Source organism: Antechinus flavipes, chromosome 3 (assembly GCF_016432865.1).
Source record: "Antechinus flavipes isolate AdamAnt ecotype Samford, QLD, Australia chromosome 3, AdamAnt_v2, whole genome shotgun sequence".
Classification (NCBI taxonomy): domain Eukaryota; kingdom Metazoa; phylum Chordata; class Mammalia; order Dasyuromorphia; family Dasyuridae; genus Antechinus; species Antechinus flavipes.
Genome location: NC_067400.1, coordinates 17,735,756 through 17,761,000, shown reverse-complemented (window position 1 = coordinate 17,761,000; position 25,245 = coordinate 17,735,756). Strand labels below are relative to the sequence as shown.

General features: G+C 38.9%; 1 protein-coding gene across 1 annotated transcript in view; it reads right to left on the bottom strand.

The window, feature by feature from the left end:
* Nucleotides 1-25,245, bottom strand: part of SCHIP1 (schwannomin interacting protein 1) — a 781,396-nt gene that overhangs the window by 332,442 nt on the left and 423,709 nt on the right.

Below are 25,245 nucleotides of genomic sequence, written 5' to 3'. Positions count from 1 at the left end.
GCTCTAGAAAATCCAAGTGGTTTGAGTTTCAGCCATTCAAATGAGGATTTAGTTATCTGTGGTAAGGACCTTCTCATCATCAATTAGCTAATTAAAAACTACTCATTAAATATCTATTTTGCCCTAGACACTGTTCTAGGTGCTGTGGATATAGAGAAAAAAATGGAACATCTGTTGGTCCCAATAAGGGTTCTCTTGGTCCCCTCTCTTGGTCATTCCTTCCAGCTAAGGTTATCCCATTTTTTTTTGTACATGTCTTCTATGGATTTATCTACATGCAATGTAACTCCCCCCAGTAAGTTGAGCCAGGTTCCTCTGGGAATTAGAGAGCTGTTTGTGGTGAAGGCTAAGACAAGGTTGAACTCTTTATTTTACTTCCCTTCCTATATAACTTGGAGTGTGGAGAAAGGGGATGTGTTCTCCCTTTTTCATATACCTATAGTTTAGCCTAGTTCAAGGTAGACATTAAGTATCTAAAAAGTGCTATGGACTGACTGATTTTAGAGCCAAATTTGGTAGATCTATGTGACCATGCCCTGTGGATATTTAGTCCTCGCTTCCAAGGCAGGTGAAAACAGGTTTTCCCCTAAAATGTAGATAAATCTTACTTGTCTTTCCCTTATAAAAATCTGTTACAGATTCTTTGGCTTTGTTTAATGGGATTGAAGAGGAGGGAAAAAAGGAGCTGAGGGAGGGGTCTAAGAAGAAAGCCTTTTAATGTTTTTTTTCCCCCCATTTGGTTACTAGCAATACATTCAGTAGAAAAATTCCAAAGGAACAGCTACTTGGTGACGGACAGGACAGGTGAGGAGGAAGCTATAAGTTTGCTTTTAACCCAGTGGAGAGGTTTTCTCAGGAGAGAAAAAACCCAAGCTGGGACGAAAAGGTGAGGGCCACAGAAAGGGAAAATCCCTAGAGGCCTCAGAGGAAAAATAATGACGCCTGCTGAGTTGTCTAGGACCTCGAAATCTGGCAGGAAGCCCATGACCTTCTTTATCTGAAGCTTTTGCACCCTGAGCTTCTAATACTTCAGGACCAGGGCATAATCGTCAGTCTTCGTGATGTATATTTGGGATTATTTTTGCTCCCATGAGGAACAAAGGGCCTGGTTCAACTGCAGCTGAGGGAGATGAGTTCTTGGTGTTTCTGGGACTCTGAGCAAATATTTCAACAGAAATATTGGGGTTTAGGTTTACATTCTAGGGTACACGAGCATGGTGCCATGCTTCTGGTACAGTGTAGATTAAACAGGCAATTGTAGGCTGCCCTGGGAACCTCATCATTATACGACATGTTTTTTTTCCCTCTCTTGGGAAATTTATTCCAAATTAAAAAACAACTTTCAGGATTATTTTGGGAACACAAACATTTTTGTAAGCTGGGCTCTCTTGGTATGGTCTCAATGTGCCGTTTGAATTATTCTTTAGCACTTGGGAGGTAGGTGGGCCCCTTTGAGATCCTTTCCCAGACTTCCCTTCCTCCAAAATCATTACCTGTATGGTAAAGAAAAATTCTTCAACTACAAATTGGTCTAAACATTTCTGATTCTGCTGTCACGTTGTGTCCACCAAACACCGGACAAATTCTCCCATAAGAGATAATAAGTTTTTTTCTCTCGATGAAAGCAAATCATCTCTAACTAAAAACCCTAAAGAGGAGGGATCTTTCTATTTCTGAGAAGACAGTGGCTAGAGTTATTAGCTCAGGGCTTGTTCAAGTTCATTGGGCCCCATCTTTGGAACTAATCTAATACTATGATATGACCTCCAAAGAAGGTCAAAGTAGAATGACCTCAATGACTTCTCTGGAGGTTCCGATGATGTGGCCAGAATGGGGAATCGTGTGCCCTGCTCTAATCAGCATTTTATTATTCTCCTGGCATTAGAATCTGCGGGATGCTTTGTGGCAAACACAAATCCATGCCCTTTGCAGGATAATGGGAAGAAGCACTAAGCCTTTCAGTGAGGCACATAATTGGGTCGACTTATTACCTTTCAGACAGAATGCAGATCTGTTCGTGTCTCTGGGGGAGAAGATTAAAAACCTGGAGTGTAATAACACATCCTCATCAGTGATGATGAGAATAAGTGAAGGAAGAACAAAGCAACAAATCCTCCCGACTTCTAAATAATAAACATTATTTTTTTTTAAAAAGAGAAGCTAAAGTAGTACTCATAAAAACAATGACCTGCAAGTATTCATTGGGAAGAGACAGTAGAGAGAATACTAAGTGGGAAGAAATGGGAAAATAGGAGAGCCGGCATCAGATAATGGAATCATTGCAAGGGGAAGCCTGAATTATGTGCATCTTATTTTGTATTTATGGGAAACTTGTAAATTCGATTGGAATATGGTCTGTGATGCTAGACATGGGCAGATTATGCAGAAGCAGGGAGACCTAGATACTCAGCCAAAGGACAAATGCGTATTGGGAATGGGAGGAGGATGACAATTAGGAAAGTGATTAAGTCGATGTGGATGATGCTTCTGTATGCCAACAGAATTCACCTTCCTGTGGAAAAGAAGCCCAAAGTGCTGAAAAGATTTCAGAGACATTGATTTTTAGAACGTGATTGATTAAGGAATTCCCGGCCTTAGGAGATTTAAATTATAAAGGAGCATTTCATATCTCAGAGCTATTACCAAACCATTTTCAAATGGGCCTCTCACTTCATTTTCTCTGCTTTGTGATGCTCTGGGCTCTGGGAAAGCTCCCATTTCTTTCCAGTGGAAGTCAAGCTTACAACAAGCTATCAACTTCCGCTAAACTCATTTTCAGAATTAATGTCAGGAATCCTTAGCTGAGACCAGGGTCATAAAAAAATAGTGGAAGGATGATTTTAACAATTACTTGCGCTTTGCTAAGGTGCGAACATAGGAAAGGGCTGACAATTGCCAATTACGGATTCGCTTTTACATTCGTGGGGATTATATACCAGCCGGTTCTACCCTTCAGTGCTTCCATGGATTTGTGATCTCATCAATGTGGCTAATTCTTTGAATGGGACACACGGCCCATCCTGTTTGCCTCTTGTTCAGGCTTTTCCCATAAATGTTACACAGAGGGTCCATTCAGGATGCTGGAAAGCTTTTAGACTTTTGAACATGGAAACATAGGAACGTGTGTAGAATTTGAGCTGTGATGATTATTTGTCTCTTACTATTACCGTGTGACTGAATCTCTTTCTTTTTGGTTATAATCTACTAGATCAGGAGTCCCATCAACTTCTTAATTTTTATAATAACTGTATTTCAGTATAATTACCTTTCCTTTGCAAATGTATGTTTTTTAAAAATATTATCTTTTTAAAAATATGATTCTGAAAAAAATATGATTCTTATGCCAGACTGCCAAAGAAGTTCTTTGGAACACAAAGAAAGGTGAAAACTTTCTTCTCTGGATTAGATTCCTTATGGCAATTCTTGAGCACAGTATCATTTACCTGTAGTAGCCTACTTGTACATATCACAAAAATCTTCCTTCTCCTTCCAGACCCACAAGCTTGATTCTTTGGAGAGTATAGTATTCCTTCATTTGTGACCCAATAGAATCCACTAAAAGAACATTAATTTTTCAAAGATGGGCTTTTATATCAAGTTATAGTTTGGGATCCATGAAAGAACTGCTTCATTTCCCCAAAACAATTTAGTTTGCTCTCTTATTTTAGTTCTGGTTCCAGCTAATTGTCCATCTGTAATGTCTGTACATCTTGTATATCTGGTATATATAATAAATATATCTTGAGGGACTAGCTCAGGAAGATATCCTTGCAGCTGAGCCTGTACCATTCTTAAATTTTCATTATTGAGGAAGTTCAATATCTGATCCCTTCATGCATGTGCACAAGAGCCTTCAATGACTCTCTACTGCTACTAAGTCCAAATTCTTTAATTTGTGATTTTAGGCTCTCTAAGGATCTTGTTTCAATCCACCTTTTCAAAACAAGTCATACAATTCCCTCTCATCCGTTCTATACCCATCCTAAAAAAATACCCCATTATCCTCTGAACATGTCATGCTGATAGTTCAAAGCTTCCCTATACCTAGAATGTTTTTCTCTCTACTTTCATCTTTAATCAATTCAACAAACATTGATTAAACTCCTTTTTGTATATGGCAACCCTGACGCCGATTGTCCCTGCCTTTCAGATGTTTACATTTTATTGAAACAGTCCAAGGGTAAGTGGGTGGCTCAATGGGTAGAGTACTGGGCTTGGAATTAGGAAGACTCATCTTCATGAGTTCAAATCTAGCCTCAGACACTTAGTCGCTGTGTGACCCTGGACAAGTCATTTAACCCTTGTTGACCCAGTTCCTCATCTGTAAAAATGAACTAGAGAAAGAAATGGCAAATCATTCTAATATCTCTGCCAAGAAAACCTCCTAAATGGGGTCACAAAGAGTTGGACATGACTAACCAACAAAATCAAAATAATTCTCCTTTCAAATCTAGTTCTAGTCTTCCATGATTTCCATAGCTACATGTCTCCTGGGCATTTCTATTCTTTTTTTTTGTCGTTGATCATAAATACTTACATCCAACTTGTTGTGTCTTTCTAATCAGAGTAGAAGCAATAGAGTAGGTAGCCTGTCATTTGTATTCATAGTGTTTTGCATATACTTGCAATAAATATTGATCAAAAATAAAATCAGATAATACATATAGAGTACTTTGCAAACTTTAAAATGTTCTATACATATTACTTATTATTATTGAACAACTGAATGAGTCAAAATGTGAAATAAAGAGTGGAAACCAAAAGAACAAAATGTAGTATAAAAGAGTGTTCTTGATGAAGAAACCATAAACTTAATCTGATTTGGCTTCCTTTTGGCAATAAACCAAAAATTTTAAAAGTGCATTTTATATATTTCATATTTGCATATACTAAGTCAACAAGCATAAATTAAAAGTCAAATAAATACCAGTCATTGTGCCTAGTCCACAATAAGAAAATATTTGAATCTCAAAAAGATTCAAGAATTTTTTGAAATTCTTGATGTTATGTCTGTCATAGCCAAAAACAATACTAGCATTGTCTGAAACCACTAAAAATGATTTTATTTCAGTTTTGATGAATTATGTAAATAAGGCTTTACAACATATAGCTTTAAAGCAAAATAGAGGTAATATTTATGTGACAAATACCTGGCCCCACAGTTTGAAAGGATTATGACTATGTTTTCTTGAAGCTTAGAGTCCAAAATACAAGGTGTCATTCCAGCTCTGTCTCCAACTGTGTCCAGAGATAATTAATCGGGGTCCAATAATTATAAATTATAATGATTTTTCCTTTTTAAGAAAGTTGTCATACATTCATTAAAATTCATTTTTACCTATGAATATGAATTTTAAAAATATAATTCTGACTTTTTTCTTGTTGCATTTTATAGTAGAAACATAGACTATCAGGCTTATTTGGGAAGTTTATTAATCAGACCCAGAATTCAATGGGGTACAGAGAAATGCAAATACAGGTAGGTCCTGATTAATGTGAATAATGAGTCCCATGGAATGGTCATAGTATTTGAATTCATACTATTTGAAGTTATATTATGCAAATACAATAGGGAGTTCTGTCTTGGTTCCTTATTCTAATTGGTAACTGAAGAAAGGGGCTCTTTCACTAATAGTCTGAGGGCAATACCTTCAAATTCTCTGGTTTTATATAAATATTTATCTTTAGTTTTTTTAAACCTTAATTCTGGAATTGCTAACTGTTCTTTTTTGCTACTTTCCTTTTAATTTCCCACTTAGAACACAAGGCCAAACACTCAGCTCTCTGGACACAGTTGGAGACAGAGCTGGAATGAACACCTTCTATTTTGGACTCTAAGCTTCAAGAAAACATAGTCACCTTTCAAAATGTGGGGCCAGGTATTTGTCACAGAAATATTACCTCGATTTTGCTTTAAAGCTATATATTGTAAAGCCTTATTTACATAATTCATCAAGACTGAAATAAAATTCTCAATTTGCATGGTCAAAAAAATGCTTCCTCAACTGTTAAATTACATCCTTCACACAGACATAGGGTCCTCATCAGGAAATAATTTGAGCCCTAAATGAATCTGTTAGCTGTAGCCCAAAGGGATCTCTAATGTCTCCTCACAAAAGGTGCTCTGTCAGCACTGACAAGCTGTTTTGCATTTGGGGATTGTATTTGTAAAATGGGAGGAAAAGGGGTCACCTTGTCTCTGCAGGTGTATCTTTGAAAAGGCGACGATGCTTTTCATTTCTAAGAGGGGAAAGAAGGGAAGAAAAATAGTCTGTGGCCACAGAAGTCACAGTTTTGCCTGTATCTGCCATTCTCCTGGGATTTGGGAGAATAATTTAACGAAACAGCCCTTCTTTTCCATCATCGTGAAGAACCGAATTCAAATCCAGTTTCAGACACTTACTGGTTGTGTGAGCCTGAGTCAATCACTTTCTGTACCTCCGTGTATAAAGTGGAAATAATAATTGCACTCAGCTCATAAGGTTTCTGTGAGGATCAAATTATTTTACATATGTAAAGTGCTAGATAAATGCTATGATTGTTGTTGCTTTTGCTGTTATAATTCTACCAAAGCCACTTAAACATTTCAAGGAGAGACAGAGATAGAGATAGTCTATTTTTCTTAGAAAAATCTGATTTGTTAGGTCCACAGACATTTTCTTTGGGATGGGGAGGGATGTCCGGGAATTGATGTCCAGGATGATATCGAAAAATATAGCATGCTTGGCCAAATCTCGCCTGTCATTAATGGCAAGGTGGATGGTCTTTCACTGGAACAATAAAGTGGAAAGAGGCTCTTGAGTCTCAGGACCTGGCTTCCAACCTTGACTTTGAGATTTATTCTTTATGTAACTGACTTATTTCTTCCCCTGTTAAATGGAGGGCTTGCAATGGATGGTCCTTATTGAGGTTTCCTTCTTTGGAAAACTATTTGACAAAAATAATTCAATTCCCGTTGGAGGATTATTCCATCTTTCACATAATGATTTCTATGGAACATTTTCAATAGTGTTGTAAAAAAAAGATCTGGTGATTTACCTCTGGTTTTTGGAGCTAGATCTAACTCCCATGTCCTAATGGTCATTGTTCTAAGTTCCTCTTCCTTCTTAGAGGGAACAAGGGACCAAGATGTATTAAATAGGACCTGGGACCAAGGAGGCAAAAAATTATTATGTGAAATATGGAATCATAATTGTTCCAGTGAAACTCCATCCACTTGCCATTAATGACAGCCGAAATTTGGCCAAGCATGCGATGTTTTTCAATATCATTCTGGACATCAATTCCTGGACATCTCTCCCCATCCCAAAGAAAATGTCTGTGGACCTAGAAATCAGATCATTTTTCTATTGGAAAAGAAATAGACTCTCCTTGAAATGTTTGGCATGTGGAATATGGCCCCTGCCCCTTAATATGTCAGAATATTAGTTAAGGGGTAGGGGCCATATTCCACATGATACCAAGCATGACATAGATGATTAATAAATAGTAAATAATCACAAGGAAAGTAGCCTTGACATGGGGCTTAGGTAGTTGGTCCTGGAAGAATTGGGGTCAAAACCTGCCTTAGGATGTTTTAGCTGCGTGATCCTGTACCAATAGCTGTTTCTTTGGTTCCCAGGTCACTCTCTAAGGCTAGAAGTTGCAAAATAGGTGCTGATCTACTTTGGTAGAAAGAGTTTCTTCTCAAAATTAATCTGCATGGATGAAATCATAGGTCCAAAAAACCCTTACTGCAAAATAGAAGCAGTGGAATAAAGCAGCTAGTGATGATTACAATGATGATAACAGCAAGCATTTATATAGCACCTACTATGTGCCAGATACTGGGATAAACACGTTATAATTATTATCTCATTTGATCCTCCCAATATCCTTGTGAGATAGATGCTACTATTATCCCTGTTTTACAGCTGAGGAAACTGAGGCACGCAGATGTTAAAATGACTTGGTCAGGATAACACAACAAGTATCTGAAGTTGGAAAGAGCCAGAGCTCTTTCTACTTTATTGTTCCAGTGAAAGATCATCCACCTTGCCATTAATGGCAGCTGAGATTTGGCCAATCTCCATTCAGTTCTTTCTTTACTGTTCCACTTAATAGGCTGAGCTGGGTTCAAATCTTACCCCTAACCCTAGCATTTGATTGTAAGTAAGTCACTTAAATCTCAACATTTCTAGCTTCCTATGATTTATCTTTTGAGTCAAGGATGAGCAAAGTGGTGGATGGAAGAAGAAATGACTGAAGAACAAAGGTCCAATCTCCCGAAAGAATTTTGATTTATTGAGCAACGTAGCCAATCATCTAATAATCAGGAGCAGCTTCTTCCTCAGCTTCAGGCTGGATCCCCAATACAAGGGGAGGCAGATTTTATTGTGTCACAGAATGGAAGATGTAGAGCATTAACACACGTTGACATGTAGGGCTCTCAGTACCCTGAAAACTGGCCAGTTTGGGGACATCTTGGCGAGCCCTTTCATAGCCGAGTTTCTCCAGCAGGAACACAGCGGATGCTACATCCTGGAAACCTCCCGATCATTTCCATTTCTTCTGTTTCCCTTTGCCCTTGTTGTTATGCCCTTCACCGCCATCATCAATCTAACCTAAGAAGTTAATGTTTCAGAACTGAGCAAAGGAAAATGCAGGAGCATCAATGTTTGCATTGAAAAATGGGCCTTTTCATTTTTCATTTCTTTCTGTCTCCATCACTCAGCCTATTGTCTTGCACATAGTAGGCGCCTCAAGGATGGTTATTGAATTGTAATGGAACAGCTAATAACACTTAGAGGAGGAGTAGCTCATTTTCATTGGGTAAGGGAGGGATGAATCAAGGGAGACCCCATGGAGATGGTGGAAGTGGAGTTGATCTAGCATTTTAAGTTTTGCAAAGTGCTTTAAAATATTATTTCATTTTATTCTCACAATGGCCATGAGAAACAGGAATTTATATTGTTTTCATTTTGCAGATGAGGGAACTGAGGCAGAAGGTGGTTAAATGATTTGCTTAAGTTCACACAGCGACTCAGTGACTTGGGTGGGATTTGAACTCAGGCCCTCTTGCCTGCTGGGCAGTTAGGTGACTCAGTGAATAGAGAGGTGGGTCTAGATCTAGTTCAAATCTGGCCTTAGCTACTTACAACCTATGTGACCTTGGGCAAAATCCCTTACTCCTTTTTGCCTCAGTTTCCTCATCTGTAAGATGAGTTGGAGAAGGAAATGGCAAACCATTCCAGTATCATTACCTCGAAAACCTCTAAAGGAATAAATAATGAAGAGTCAGATATGACTGGAAGTGACTGAAAAATAGCTTTTTATCTCCACATCTAGTGCTCTATCCATTGCACTACCTATCCATTGATCTGATTCTCTCATGTATCTCCCTCTACACAAAGCCCAAAGCCCGGGTGCCTCTGAATACGCCACTGATTTTTCCTAATTCCACCTTTTAGGGAGGAGCAGAACATGTCACTTTCCTGTTCCCAGTATCAGCTCTCCAAATATGGAAAGAGAGCTATCATATCTCCCAGAAGTCTTCTCCAGGCTAACCACCCCACTTCCTTTAATCCATCCTCATATGACGACTCCTTGAATTCACAGATTGTTTCATGTATTATATTGTATTCCCAGTGGCCAATGAAGATCCTGACATACAGTAGGTGCTTAATAAATGCTTGCTTTATCTCTCTCCTCTATATGCCCTTTATCAATGACCTTCTTAAATTAGAAAAGAGAATGCACTCATTGGGCCCAGGGCAGAGTTCAGCAGCACCGTGCCTTCTCATTGGCCAACAGCTCCAGAGACACTTAACCGTTGAGTTCATTGACTTGGGGGTCTTTTTCCTCCCATCCTTCCTTCTGCCAGGGGCTCAATGATTTGTGAATCCATCTTGTTTCCCCTTCTGAAGACCAGAGACCTTGTCTTATTCCCCAAGTGTTTTGCCTCTCCTACCATTGCTTAGGGAATTATATTGAATAAGTATTTATCGAATGAAGAAATGCATATTGATAAGGTTAGGAAAATGTGGTGGATACATAAAGGCCCTTCAGAGAGCCTGGACTCTGCACGGCGGCTGCCTCTGCTGCTTTCACGGGCACCTAATCGCATCTGCATCCTCATATTTCTGAGGGAGAGCTATTTTAATAGCAATAAAGTGCATTTATAGAGCACCTACTGCTTTCTAAATTGCTTCACAAACACGTCTGTTGAATAACTCAGTGGATAGAGTGCTGAGTCTGGAATCAAGAAGACCTGAGTTCAAATGCAGCCTCAGACACACTACTTATGTGAGCCCAAGCAAGTCTCTTAATGTCTTTGCCTCAGTTTTCTCATCTGTAAAGTGGGGGTAATAATAGCCTCCACCTCCTATGGATGTTGTGAGAATCAGATGAAATAATAATTATAAAGCACGTAGCTCAAAGCCTGACACATAGTGAGCACCATATGTTAGCCGCTATTGTAAATATTAAGCCCTTATCACATCCCTATGAAGTCAGTCCTATAGATATTATATGAAATATCGAGATCCTATAGATATTAACTCCATTTTAGACATGAGATTTAGGGATTAAAAAATACTTAATTTTTTAAAAAAAAAAAAATACAAAACCAGTAAGTATAAGAAGCGAGACTTGAATCCAGACCTTGCTGACTTCTAGGAATCCTTACTCCACTTGTTCGACAATAGGGACAGAAAATGTAATCGATTTAATGGGGTAAGCCTGGGTTAGCAGTGCCTCCCAGGGGCTCCAGGACTTCTTGCTCATACTGGCAAAAGCCGTTTCTATGATACTAAATATACGTAGGGAAAAGGAAAGAACACTCAAAAATCAATCTGGATGCTTTTAAACATACACATTTTTGGCATCGTTTTGAGAAAAGATGCCAAAATACATTAAAAATGTATTTTTTTCCTATCTCCATCTGTATATTTAGCATTTGATAGACACAGCCAAAATGAAACACTAAACGGAGTCATTTGGCATTGAGCAAGCAGGTTAACCTCTCTGAGACTCAGTTTTCTCATCTGTAGGATGGGAAAACAAAGGCCTTGCCTTTCTCAGAGTTTTCTTGACGAGGAACAAATAAGCTAATTGAAATAAGAGCCCCTTAAGATGCTTTACAAATGTAAGATGTCACTTTGATTTTTTTTCTTCTTTTTTTCTTTTTTTTCCACTTTGATTTTTGAAATTATTAAATCATTTGCATTTAAATACTTGAATTATCTGGACGTTTCTTATGAAGATGAAGTCTTGTGAGTCTTTTGTTATTTCTTATTTTTGGTTACTTGAGGTGACAAGTAGAACCAATTAGATTTTCATAGCAAATGGTATTAGAGACAATTATCAGGATGGAAAAAAAAGTTGGCTTGGGTTTTACAAAAAGAAACTGCTTTTCTTTTTGTTCTGATCATCTTTTCCTGAGAATAGTGGTGCTTCTTCCAATGTGAAGTGAAAATTCTAAGACTTTCTGATATCAGGAGAGAATTCTAGTGCTTATAAATTGGTATATCCTGGCCAATTCTTTAAAAGTCACCTCAGGTTCTTATAGAGACGCTTTTCTTGGGTCTCTTGTTGGCTTGGTGGGAGGGAGAATGGGTAAGATGTTTAAAGGCATACCTGCCGGTAAGCAGAACACAGCCAAGAAGGATCAAAAGATGTCTGTGTCTCTCCATGGTTCACCATAATTTTCATGGTAACTAATTAACAATCTGGTTGCATAATTCCAATTTAATAGGAAAATAATCATGGGACTATGGATTTAGAAGTGGAAAGGACTTCAGAGATGATCTAATCAGCCCTTATTTTACAGTTGGGGAAATTGCGGCTCATAGTTATCTAGGTGTCAGGGTCTGGATTTCAAATTGGGTCCCCAGTTCTGTTCTTTCTGCACCATAGTTCTTCCATTCATTAAAGGAGAAAATTGATTTTATAAAAATAATTGCCTTTTCTGTCACAATAAATATAACTAATTCTCATCATGTTATATATGGGAAAATTTCTTTCTTCCTTGTTTTTCTTTTTCTTTATTTCTCTCTCTTTCTTTCTCTCTCTCTCTCTCTCTCTCTTTCTTTTTTTCTTTCTTGGTGGAGAGGAGAAGTAGAGTAAATCTCTTACTACACTGAGGCAATTGGGGTTAAATTACGTGCTCAGGGTCACACAGCTAGGAAGTTTAAGTGTCTGAGGCCAGATTTGAACTCAAGTTCTCCTGACTTCAGGGCCATTACTCTATCTACTGCGCCACTAGCTGCCCCCAAGTTTTTTCTTTTTGGATAAGCAAATTATGCACCTTAACTCCAAACAACAAGAAAAAAAAAATCAAACAACTGACAGCTTTATTACTCTGTCCCATTTTTCAACTAACACAAGGATATGAAAATGGTCTCTATAAAGCAAAATGTAGAAAGACTTTATTTGGAATTGTATTTAAAGAGTATTTTATTCACAGTTTTTAGTACTTTGAACTTTGAACAGGCCCCTAGAACATACAGCAGGGCAACTAGGTAATGCAGTAAATAGAGTACCAGGTTTAGCGTCAGGAAGACTTGAGTTCAAATCTAGCCTCAGATACTTATTGTGATTCTGGGCAAGTCATATAATCCTGTTTATCTCAGTTTTCTTATCTGTCAAATGAGCTGGTGAAGGAAACTGAATTGAAAACCTTCTGAAATGCGGTCACAGAGTCAAAACAACTCAATAAGAACAAAAGCACATTCAGTAAGAAGAGAATTGGGTTTGGAGACAGGAAACCTAAGCTAGAATCCAGGCTCTTGGTGACTTGGCTAAATCTGTTTTCTCATATAGTAGTTAAGTTAGATCATCTCTGTTGTTCCATTATCTTTAAATCCAGCATCCAACATGAAAGGCTGCCCCAGAATCCCCAGTCAATGTCATTAACCGGTCTTGTGAAACAACATTGGCTGATGTGATGTGACAGGGAGTTTATTTAGATATAACAATAACCGTTGGCATTTATATAGTATTTGAAGATTTGCAAAATATTTTGCAAAGGTCTCATTTTATCCTGTCGACTCTGGGAGCTTAAATTCTATTATTATCCTCGTTTTCCAGATGAGGAAACTGAGGTTAAGTGACTAGCCCAGCTAGTCCCACAGCTAGTGAATATACTAGTGGGATTTTAATTTAGGTCTTACAGACTCCAGGTCCCACGCTCTACTCATAAATTCATCTCTAATAATATTAGAGAACAGAAGAACCGTGGGGTTTGGTTGACGTCTAAATGGTTCCTTGACCAAAGTCTTCTGCTGCCTTATCATGGGATGGAAATGAATGAAGAATTTATGAGCCAGATTAGATCGTTCCCAGATTTGCAGTAGTAAACTATTCCTTATTCACTCCATCTCCTGCTGTGATGCACAGAACATTACGGGCTATTTCACACCCAGAATGGACTTTGTTCTCACCCCCACTCCTTAGCTTTCTTCTCTGGTCTAAAAATCTCTAAGCAATAAAGATCAGCCGCTCATCTATCACTCTGGGAGGTGACTGGGACATTGTCCAGGGTCACACAACATGAAGAAATTCAAGCTCGGGTCTTTCTGATTCAATCTATTGGATACAGCTTCTTTCTCACTTGCAGAAATAAAACATTTAGGTGAGATACTCTCTCTCCCCTCATGGAGTTTACCATTGACTAGAATCTGATTCTTCCCTTTTGAAGCCAAGAAGGGGAAATCTTCCTTCCTGGGTCCTTCTCCTGGTTTCCAAGGAGCCAATGCTTATGTGTCTTTTCCTGAAAAAGTGCTTTGCAGTTGCTATAGCAGCTCTCCCGGCTAGAGATTCACAGAGAGCTAGCAGTGGGCAGGTAGAAATTCGTCCCCCATTGTGATATCTGGAGTCCCCCTCCCTGGGCTTGGTGGGGCCTCTAAATGGGGCTGCCTGGTGCTAAGAACATATGTGTGTAGAAGGACCCCGGTCCTGTTGATAATTGAAATGATTTCTCCTCCCCTAATTGGCCTCCCGCCACCCAGGAAAGCTAGGAATGGATGCCAAAGGCACCCCTGTTGTCTCCCAATAGCCCATTTTCTACTTCTAAGTCAAGGAAAATTGAACTGTCCATATTTCATTTGCCTGCTGAATGTAGTATAGCTTCCATCGCCTTTATCACTGCTGACACACACACTACTATTATTTTTATTTTACATTTCTAAAGCACTACAACCGCTGGTCTAGTTGACTTTCCTCATCCTGGCATTTGAAGCCCTGGAGAATCAGGCTGTGGCCATATCTTCCTGCTGTCGTCCACTTTATGGTCAAGCGGCTTACAACTCCAAGAACACCGACTGAGAATGGAAAGGATGACAAACCCAGGCTCTCCACTTTCAAATCCAGTGGTTTTCTCTTCCCCCAAGAGAATCTGGTTATCACAGCATCTGTATTTGCAGTCTCAGTGTCCTGGATTTAATGGTAAAAGGAGCTTCAAGGCCATAAAATTCAACCCCTACATTTCTCAGTTAGAGAAACAGAAGTTAAAGAAGTGACTTGGTCAGTTATTCCATTTTCGAGGTAGGATTTGAACTTAGATCTCCCTGACTCCAAAGTCAGTGTTTTTCCCACTGAGCCACTTCAGTGCCCCTGCATAGTGGGCTTCTGATTTCTTCCTAGTTTCTCTTTTACATGGAACTTGTCATTGGGAAAGAGGGAATCAATTGACAAAGCAAACTGGGCAGGTTTTCATTGTTCTGAGATTATTTTCCTACGGTGGAGGGGCACAGGAGATGGAGGTGGCTTGAGAGAAAGGAAGCCCTGGTCCAAATCCTTTCTCCAACTTTGACTGGATGTGTCACCAGTGTTCTAGGCAGCTGTAACTCTAAGACAACTTACAGACCATTGGTAGAGAGAGAGCCTCCTCTCTGGTACTTATATAAGCTAACAAAAAGGTCTGTTCTCCCCACCCTGAAACCTTTACCAATGACATTACCATAACAGGGACACCTTTAAGTAGTACTCATAATTGGAGCGACCACTTCAGTCTTTTTCCTTATGCTTTTCTGGAAAATTGATCCTGGATTCTCAAGATGTCTCCCCATGTAAAATAATATTTCCTACAATCCCAGGAAAGACTCTGAATTTCTCTAAAGTTCTCCTTAAGACTAGAGAGACTCATTATTAGACATTTAACAGGAAGGGATGGATTTTCAGGCTCAGAATCTTAAAGACCACCTACCAAAGATTAGGTGTTTGGGATAAGTGTTGGTAAAAGGAATACCCCTAGAGGTAAAATTAAGTGACCTTGAACCACTGAAGTTTCCAAAACATTTTCAAATGTATCATCCTGACTTATCTTCAGTGAGCAATATAAACATTACTGTTCTCTATTTTTAGAGGAAACAAATTGAACGACTTAGCCAAATTCATTCAAGTTAGAAGCAGAAGCACAGGTGCTGTGAGAGAGACTATATTATACCTGGCTCCACATAAAATACAGTAATAATGAGAATCTATTTTTCACTATTGCTTTAGGATTCACAAATTCAATGAAATTGATAGGACCAACATTATTCTCCCTATTTTACTAAGAAGGAAATTGAGGTAGAAGATACTAATTTAGTACTACTAGATTATATACAATTAGCCTGATCTAGAATACTAGACTAATGCAGAGTACTAAGTCTGCATTCATAGACTAATACTAGTTTCCATATCATACTAACAATAAAGAGCATGTATATTGCACTTTATAAGTACTATTTCATTTGATTCTCCCAAGAATCATGTGAGGTAGAACTATTATGATCATCTTCATTTTACAGACGAAGAAACTGAGGCAGTCAGAAATTAAATGCTTTGAGGAAAGTCCCACAGCAGGTGAGTATCTAAAGCAGGATTTCAACTCACATCTTCCTGATTTTAAATCCAGCAGGCTATCCAATGGACTACTGAGCTCCCAAGAAAGGATTTGCCCAAGATATCCTAGCTCATTACATCAGTTCCTGGTCTAGGTATTAGCCACCATGACTCTTGCCTTTAGGACCAAAACTCTTTTGCTCAGCTTACTGCCAACCAGGTCTGTCTCCCTAAAACAGCAAACATTCTCCCGGGAAGTTTATTTCTGGGAAGACTAATTATTTTCCCTTTCCTTCCTTGAAAAACAAGATATTCTTCAAATAAAATGTGACACCAAAGGCACTCTATGATGTTTGCCCTGGTTTTCTAAAGGGAAAAAAATGGGCTCCCATTTGGGAAATTACAGCATTTGTCATAGGACAAATCTTTCTTGACAGAAGCATTTTAATGGTAGGGCGATAATTAGTGGAAGCATGTGGAGAATGTGGGGAATATAAATTCTGAGCATCGCATACATTCAATAGAACCATTGGTTATCGGTCTTACTTCAGTAAACAGACTTCCCCTTTTATTTTGTTAAATCACATATACCACAAAGAAAGAAAAGAAAAAAATATATATACCTTAGAAAAGCAGCCAATTAAGTTCTTTTTGGCAAAGTCTAGAGACCTGTTCGCTCTATAAAAAAGTGTGTAACGGCTATTAGTGTCAACAGGAATTATGAGCCTCTGTGGAGATGGAGAGGCCCCCTTAGCGTGCAAACGTTTAACAAATATCGACCATCTGTGTCCACAACTGTTGTTTCTTCTGATGGAGGAGGAAAAGAGGGAGAAAAGGAAGACAGAATGGGAACACTGTGATCAAGGCAGCAGGTAAGAAGCACCTTTCCATTGATATCGGGCCCTCTTGGGAGCAGTGGAAACCATATTCTTATTTTTTTTATAACTATAGAAATTGATAGCCCATCATATATTATATGTGTAAGTAGGCCCTTGCTTTTTGAGATACTAAAGTCTCAAGATGAGGAAGAAAGAAAAGAAAGAAGGCTTATGTTTTTGCATTTAGGGAAAGACTAAGGAAGGATCTGTGGGCTACCATTAAGGTGACTGAAATAATGATAATTGGTAAGGATGAGGAGAGATAGCCATTCTAGGAGCAACCCACTCTGAGTTTTCTGTGAGTCACTAAGTCCACCAACCAAGACAAAAAATATCCACTAAATACGCTGAACAGACCATCGGGGTTAAGCGGGAAGGATGATCGAAGAGTTCAATGGAGGAAACAAATGGTGTTTCTTCTGCCTTCAAGTAGCTCAGTGCATAGAATGAACATAGCTTTAAAAAAAAAAAAACTGAGGCAAAATATTGCCTCAGTTTCCTCATTTGTGAGTTCAGAATGTTGTACTCCAGGGCCTGCTCCATGGCTTTAGACACAGATGAGGCACAATGTCTACCCATAAGTTGACGTATCCGGTGGCTGGAAGTCACAGATAATTGGCCGGCCGTTGCAGAGCCTACCAGGCTGGACTTTGAAACTCCTGATGGCCACGGGTCAGGCTCCCCTCTGAAAAAATGAAGATTTCCTATCCATAAAAATCAACAATTATACTTTCTCTTTATGTAGGTAGCCATTGAGGGCTGGTATAGTTTAATTGGTACCAAGTCAGTTGTGCAGGGAGCTAGGCCAGGGCTGGTGCACCCAAAGGCACTTAGAGCTAGGGCGAGAAGGACTTGGGTAAGTCACTTGCCTGCTCTGAATTCAGTTTCTACTCTGAGCTCTTTTCTTTTTCTTTTTTCTTTTTTTTTTTGATTACAACTTTTTATTTTCATTGGTCTCAATACACTTCTTTTCTTTCTTCCTTTTTTTTTTTTTGCTTGTCTGAGCTTTTTATTTAAATTTTTTTTAAATAACTTTTTATTGACAGAAGCCATGACAGGGTAATTTTTTACAACATAATCCCTTGCACTCACTTCTGTTCTGAGATCTTTTCTAGCTTTTTTTTTTTTTTCTGAGGCAACTGGAGTTAAGTGATTTGCTCAGGATCACATAGCCAGGAAATGTTAAATGTCTGAGGTCACATTTGAACTCAGATCCTCGTGACTTCAGGGCTGGTGCTCTATCCATTGCATGCCACACACAACCCCCTCCTCCCCGCCCCCAGTACAATATATTTTGATGATTTCTTTGTGATCCATCTGCCAACCTAGAACATGTCACACAGCTATGTGACAGTGTCTTGAGTCAAGTTTTCTGGTGGCTGGACTTTTTTCCCAAGGTGCCAGAGAATGTGATTTTATTTTAAACCATGTATGATTCTTTAGATAAATTACTCACTCTCTTTGAACCTCAGTGTCCTCATCTGTAAAATTAGAACATTGGACTCGATTATTACTAATGTCCCTTCTATGAATTCAAAGCAAATTTCTCTTTTCTTTCTTTCCCCACCTTTCAGTCCCAGTTTTTATTCCTAAGTAATCTGTGGGTACTGATAGCCACAGGAGAAGGATAACAAAGCTTGGCTGTTTACAGAAACTTGGCAAATAGACTCTCATAAAAATAAAATAAAACAGCTGACATTTATAGAAGGCTTTATATATACTGTCTCATTTGATTCTCATGAGTACTCTGGGATAAAGGCACTCTAGGTATTGTTATCTCATTTGTCTCACCTTCTTCCACTATAAAATCAGGGAGCCGGCCCAAATAGCTTCTTAGATTGCTTCTAGCTCTAATTCTCTGATCTTCTGATCCCCAGTTGGCAGCTGAGGAAACCAAGAAGCTCAGAGTGTTCCGGTGGGATATTGTGGAAAGAGCACAGGATCGGGGGTCTGAGGACCCATATTTGAATTCTATGAAGAAGATGAACTTGGTGGCCTTTGAGGTACCTTCCATGTCTGGGTCTCGACTTAGCCATGGTCACATAGTGGTAAGTGTCAGATGTGGGCACTCTGTGCCACACCTGTGTGCCCAGGTCTCATTTGTCCCCAAATTCACTGCTTTCCCACTATGCCATATTGTTTTGCAATGCTCAAAACATGGCGAGGGCCTTTACAAAGTAGAAAAATCAAAGAAAAGGAATTTTAAAATGGAATACTTGGAGCTTCATTAAATCAAAACTACTTGGATCTCCAAGATTTACAAGTGGGAAACAAACCAGCCTTGAAACACCAAGGAGAGAATTCTGGCTACATCTGTTCAGGAGGTGGCAACGAGAGCAGCGAGCTATCATAAAAGTGCTGCCGGCCTCTCGCCATTTTCCTCAAAGCTTGTCAGTGGGAAAAATCATTAAACAGCGGGAAAAGGGAAACAAAAAAGATCCTAAGTGGAGGGGAAGAGAAAGGAAAGAGAGAGAAATGAGAAGCGAGGGGGTAAGGAGTGGTGCTGCTTGTTAGATTGAAGTCGTGTGGGAAATTCAGTTTAAAAAATGAATGAAAGGGCAGGAGGAAAAGGAAGCTCAAGTTGGGGAGGGGGCAAGGTCCATCCAGAGGACTCAGAAAGAAAGGCAATACAAGAAAATGGAGGGAGGGGGTATCCTACTTAAAGCTCGTGCAATAATGGAATGGGGGAGAGAAGCAAGAAATGTAAGGAAAGAAAAGTCAAATGAAGACATGCTGAGCAAATGTAAAAAAAGTCTCGTGGATCAGAAGTTTATCTTAAAATTTAATATGCAAAACAATGGGCCAGAAAGCTCCTCTCTGCATGTGTTTGCCAGGCCATTAGGGTACCATTACTGAGCACGAGGGAGCAGTAATTTACCAAATAGCATCTCTGCGAGGAGACATGCCCCCCTTTGTAGTACTTAACTTACAACCCAAGAATAGTTTACTTACTTAGCAAAAATGCAGCACGCTGTGGTTTTGATTTTTTTCCCAAAGTGGAAAAATAGAATCACAGAATAACCATTAGAAGGAATTTTAGACACCATTTAGGTCAACTCATGCCCGAACCAGTATCTAACAGTCACTACATGAAAATCCAGTCTTTATCTGGAAAGCTACAGATTGAGGAGACCCATTACCTCCAGGGACAGCTTCCTCTGCTTTTAAAAATAGTTAGCAGTTAGTAAGCAGCAGCTAGGAGGTGCAATGGCTGGAGTTCTGGGCCTGGAGTCAGAAAGACTCATCTTTCTCAGACATTTACTAGTTGTGGGACTTTATATAAATCACCTAACTCTGCCTCGGTTTCCATATCTGTAAAATGAGCTGGAGAGGAAAATGGCAAACCACTCCAGTTTTCTTGCCAAGAAAACTCCAAGCAGGATCCTGAAGAGTCAGTTATGACTGAAAAAATAATTCAATGACAACAAAAATGGTTAGTCAGTTTTTCCTCTGCCTACATGTAGCTCTGGGACCAATCAGAATGATCTCTCTTCCATGTGATAGACTTTCAGATATTTGAAGACAGTTGTTTCCCTTTTAAATCTTTTCCAGACTCAACATTTTTAGTTCCTTTAGCCAATCCTCAGACGGCATGAAATTGAGTCCCTTTCCCATCCTGGCTATTTTCCTCTGGACACTCTCTAGTATGTTGCCTAGCACTGAATACCACCCTCAAGATGTGCTCTGACTAGGTCAGGATATAGCAAGACTACCACAACTCTAATCCTTGGCACAATGAATCTCTTATTGCCAACTTATATCCTGTTAACATTCTTGGTTTCCATATCGTATTGAGCTAAATGGTCCACTAAAATCCTCAGATTGTTTTCAGATAAACTTTCCTAACCCTGTACTTCCCTCCCTATTTTATACTAAAGAAATTGATTTTAAAATATATATTTTTTATTCCCTTCCAATTAAATGTTAATTTAATTGTAAAATTAAATTGTAAATTAAATTACATGTTAAAATGAGATTGCTTTTTCACTGTTATGTTTACAACTTTATACTTATCCTTATTACATTTCACCTTACTAGATTTGGGCCAGTGTTCTGGCCCAAATATATTCCCTGGAAAGAGTTTTAAAGCAAGATATCTGAAGAGATACTTATCTCCATTCCCTTTAATTCAGCATTCTGGAGTGATGCTGCTCAATGGAGAATGTTTTCAGAAATCAAAGAAATTATACCTTGACCTTCAATGAAATTATTGCTTTTCCAAGCAAGAACAGTGTGTATCCTTTTCTTTTGTAGGCTATTAGATATGTGTGGGCAGGAGGTGAAGATGACTGATGCTAGATAATGATTCCCATTTGACTCATTTCTCTTTGATAATTAGTCATTTGGAAATGTTAAATTTACTTGTATTTCAGCCAAATGTTCCTCAGATTTGACTGAATGCGAAGGTTCATTGTGAAAAAATCATTATCCCATGGATTCAACGGCAGAAATAAAAAATCACCTGACTGAGAAAATGACTCTGCATTAAAATGAACTGTCATATGAAGGAAATGTCCAATGAGACATGAGACGAAGTGCAGATGACTGGCTCCATTTGGGTGCTCGTTGCTGTCGGAGTTGGTCTCTGGGGTGGATATCTGATTTCACGACAGAAATCTCTGACCTTCACGAGGCTCATACAGTCTCCTTAGGGCTGGTGGGACCTCAGAGATCATTCAGTCCAGTGGTGTCAAGGTCAAATAAACGTGGGGGCCATTAAGTCATAGCTGGAGATTCTTGTGAGCTACTTTTGCTACAATGCTGTCTGTCTTATTGTACTTTTATTTGTTTTGTCAGATCTTTTGCAAGTAAATTTTTATCTGATTTGGACAACTTCAATGTTGGCTGTCGTAGTCCGTCTGTTTGAAAGGGATTTCAGAAGTAATCCAGCTCCCATTTTGCAGATGAATTAACTGAATCCCAAAGAAGCAAAATTACATTTCCAAGGTCACATTAACTGGGAGAGTCAGGTTCAAAATCTTCTGATTTCAAACCCAGCCTCCTTTTTACTACACCAGACGCTCACTAGTCTGTTATGTCCTGTTTGCTTCTTATTGTTGTCTATCCTTGGAAATTATGTTTAGCTAAATCAGGCTGATCAAGAAATATTGATAATGATTATCAAAAACTCTAATTGTCTTCAGGGTGTGGCTGTGACATTGTGACAAGGAGGGGACCTTTGCTTCTGAAGCATTTTATATTCTCTCTGAGGCAGCAGAGGGCCAGGGTATGAACTGGTATCTTGAATTAATCAATTGACATCTTAAAAACAAGCAGACGGCTATTCACTCAACAAGCAAGTGAAGTGCTTATATTACCAGGAACTGTCCTAGATGCTAGAAATACAGGCAACAAGGGAACCAGTCTCTGCTTTCGAGGGAATTACATTGCACTGGAGAAAATCACATGCATATATAAGCACACCGACAAATACAAAAGAGATATAAAACGATTTGGGGTAGGAAGGTCTTCAACAATTGGGGACATTAGGAAATACTCTTCATCTATGTCTGCTTATTCCTCCATCCATCCATCTAACTGCTTACAACTGGAAAGATACAGAGCTTCTTTTGCCTAAGACTGAGTGCGCATTGGGCCTGTTGTGATGGGACAGATGGCAGTCAGGATTACAAGGAGGGGGAAGAGAAGGCAGAAAGGGGACCATCAAGGAGAGTGGGCTACACTGAGTCACTTTGCCTCTTTGGAATCAGTTTCCTTATTTGTGAATAATAAATTCACAAATTGGTCAGATTAATTGGATTCCAGAGGTCCCTTTCCTGCTCTAGTTGTCATGACCTTCAAGACACACACCTGTATAAACATGGCGTGAGAATGAGGTATTCTCTTTCTTTTTCACTAATTTTTAGCCCTTAAATTTAGGGTCTTTTTCATACCATCCCTCCTATAAGTATGATCTCTATTGTCAGAACTTGGTGAAATGAACTGGTGAAATCTCAGATTCATCATGACATAATTTGGTACTCTTTATACACGAGTGGTATACTTATATACATGACTTTGTCTACACGACATAGCTTTGTATACTTTGTGGGTCAAATCATGTACCACATCCTTCCTCCATTTATAGAAGCTGTGTACGACACACCTTGCAAGGCAGATAGTCATTTTGTGCCTCGACTCCAACATTATGAGAAGGTTTTCTCCTTTCTTTTTTTCATCAAGCAAGGGCCTGTTGCATTGCTAATGAATTAGGCAGCTTATTCTGTGTCAATTGACATTTAGCTCAACTCCACACACGTCTGCCCAGTTACCACTCACTGTGAGCATTAGAAAACCACTCAGTGCTTTGGAGAAGTCAGTGTTTTCAATTCTGAACATTGTACAGTTAAAGCAAAAAGAGAATCCCAAAGTGAAAACAGCAGTAAGTCCTAATGACTCTAAAGACCATTACGAAACTGGCAATAGAATTAACTCACAGTGTGTGCTTCAGGCTTTCAATCCACAGAGCCTCGGGTTCATTAGCTTCCTACTAACACTGGGTTCTCAGCATCAATGTCAAACACAGACAAAAAAACTTTATGAAAAAAATAAGAAATTCTTCCTATCAATCCAGGTAAAATGGCTAACATTGTTTTGAATCAACAAAAATACCTGTAACCATGAATACACAGATTTAGCTCATTTTATTGCTCGTTTTTTATTGAACATTGCAGATTGCTTTTTAACAGTACCAATCAAACGTTTGTGGCGAAGCCACATCAAGCAAGACTATTGGCGCCATTTTTCCAACAGCATGTGTTTATATCCTGTCTCTGTGTTGCAGTTCGGTAATTCTCATATTTATTTCAAATTGTTTCATTATTATTATATCTTTTATGGCATTTTGTGATCAGTGGTCTTTGATATTGCTATGGTAATTGGTTGGAGCATCATAAAATGGCAAACAATTGATAAATGTTGCGTGCGTTCTGACTGTTTCATCAATTCACCTTCTTTTCTTTCTCTTCTCAAGCCTCCCTATTCCCTGAAACACAATTGATTTAGGCCAGTTAATAACCCTACAGTGACTTCTAAGTGATCAAGTGAAAGGAAGAGTCCATTGATGCTGGAAACTTCCTTGTTATCTTATTGTAAGACATTGACACAGACAACACGTTCTTCAGCAATCATCACTGATCAATCAGCGGCTATCAACACGGAGGCAAGACCTTCCACCAAAAAAAAAAATTATGGTTCACTAAAGGCTCTGACGATAGTTAGCATCTTTAGCAATAAAATGTTCTAAATTAAGGCAGGTTCATTGCTCTTTTAGACATAATATTATAGACTATTGCACACTTAACAGACTATAGTATAGAGTGTTAACATTTATATGCACTAGGAAACCAAAAACTTTGTATGGCTCACTTTACTGTGATTTTTGCTCTATTTTGGTAATCTGGAACCGAAGCCACAACATATTGGAGGTGTGCCTATATTGCATTTCATTTAATCCTTGAGCACTCCCATAGTGAGATAGTTTGCAGAAGAAGAGATTGAAGGTCAGAGATGCTAAATGACTTACAAACTGGTTGAAGTGGGATTGGGACTCTCATATATGGATGTGTTGCTTTTTCATGCTCTCTCCTATCATCTAAACCACGGTGGGGAAACTTTTGTCTCTTAATGGCCATTTAGCTATTTATAACATCATTCACAGGCCACACAAAATTATCAACTTACAGGAGTTAATCAGTGGTTGGGTGTGGTCCTTAGCTTTCAGCTCATCATCACCTGTGGTTGCCTTTGCAAATGATTTCACAAGCCTTACATGGCCCAGAGGCTAGGTGTTCCCCACCTCTGATCCAAACTCTTCTCACTTGTCCACGGCTACTTCTTCCTTTGAAGTGGGTCATGAAAATGCTCCTAACTGTTTATGGGAGTGAAAGTTCAGGTGACCATTGGAAGAAGGCTGAGCAATTCCTAGGGCATCATGAGAGAATGCTCCAGCAGTCACATACATCGCTGACTTTGTAGAGACCGGTCCTTAAGGGTTGTACGTGACTATCGAAGGCAATGCTTAGTAACAGGTATCACTGACTCTGCCTCAATTCAATAGTAATGTCTACATTTATGCCCTGTGATATGGCAAAGAAACTTAGTGCAGGGGATATAGTTGGGGAGAGCCCCTCCCCAATGACCCTTTGATTTCATGAGGAATCTCACTAGGCACTTTGTAAATTATTATTATTTTTTTTGGTGAAGACAAAAAAACACAAAAAAATAAAAGAAATAACAGGATGAACCAAGCTATTTAACATATCAAAGATCTGAAATTTCATTGGTGTGGTCCCTTCCTTTATTAATGAACCCTCCAAGGAGCGCTCACTCCTTCTATAACGTAATAGATGATCTTCTAGAACATCTATGATTGACTAATTAATCAGTCCAAAACCTTGAAACCAACCTGAGTTTGTGAAGTCTTCTGAAATTCATCTAGGTTGAGCCTAAGGCAGTAGATTTCTGATCTATCCCAACCTATGTTGGAAGCTTTCGCATTTTAATAGACTTGCCAGAACTTTTAGGCTGCTGGTAACAGATCAGAAATCATATTTATTCCATG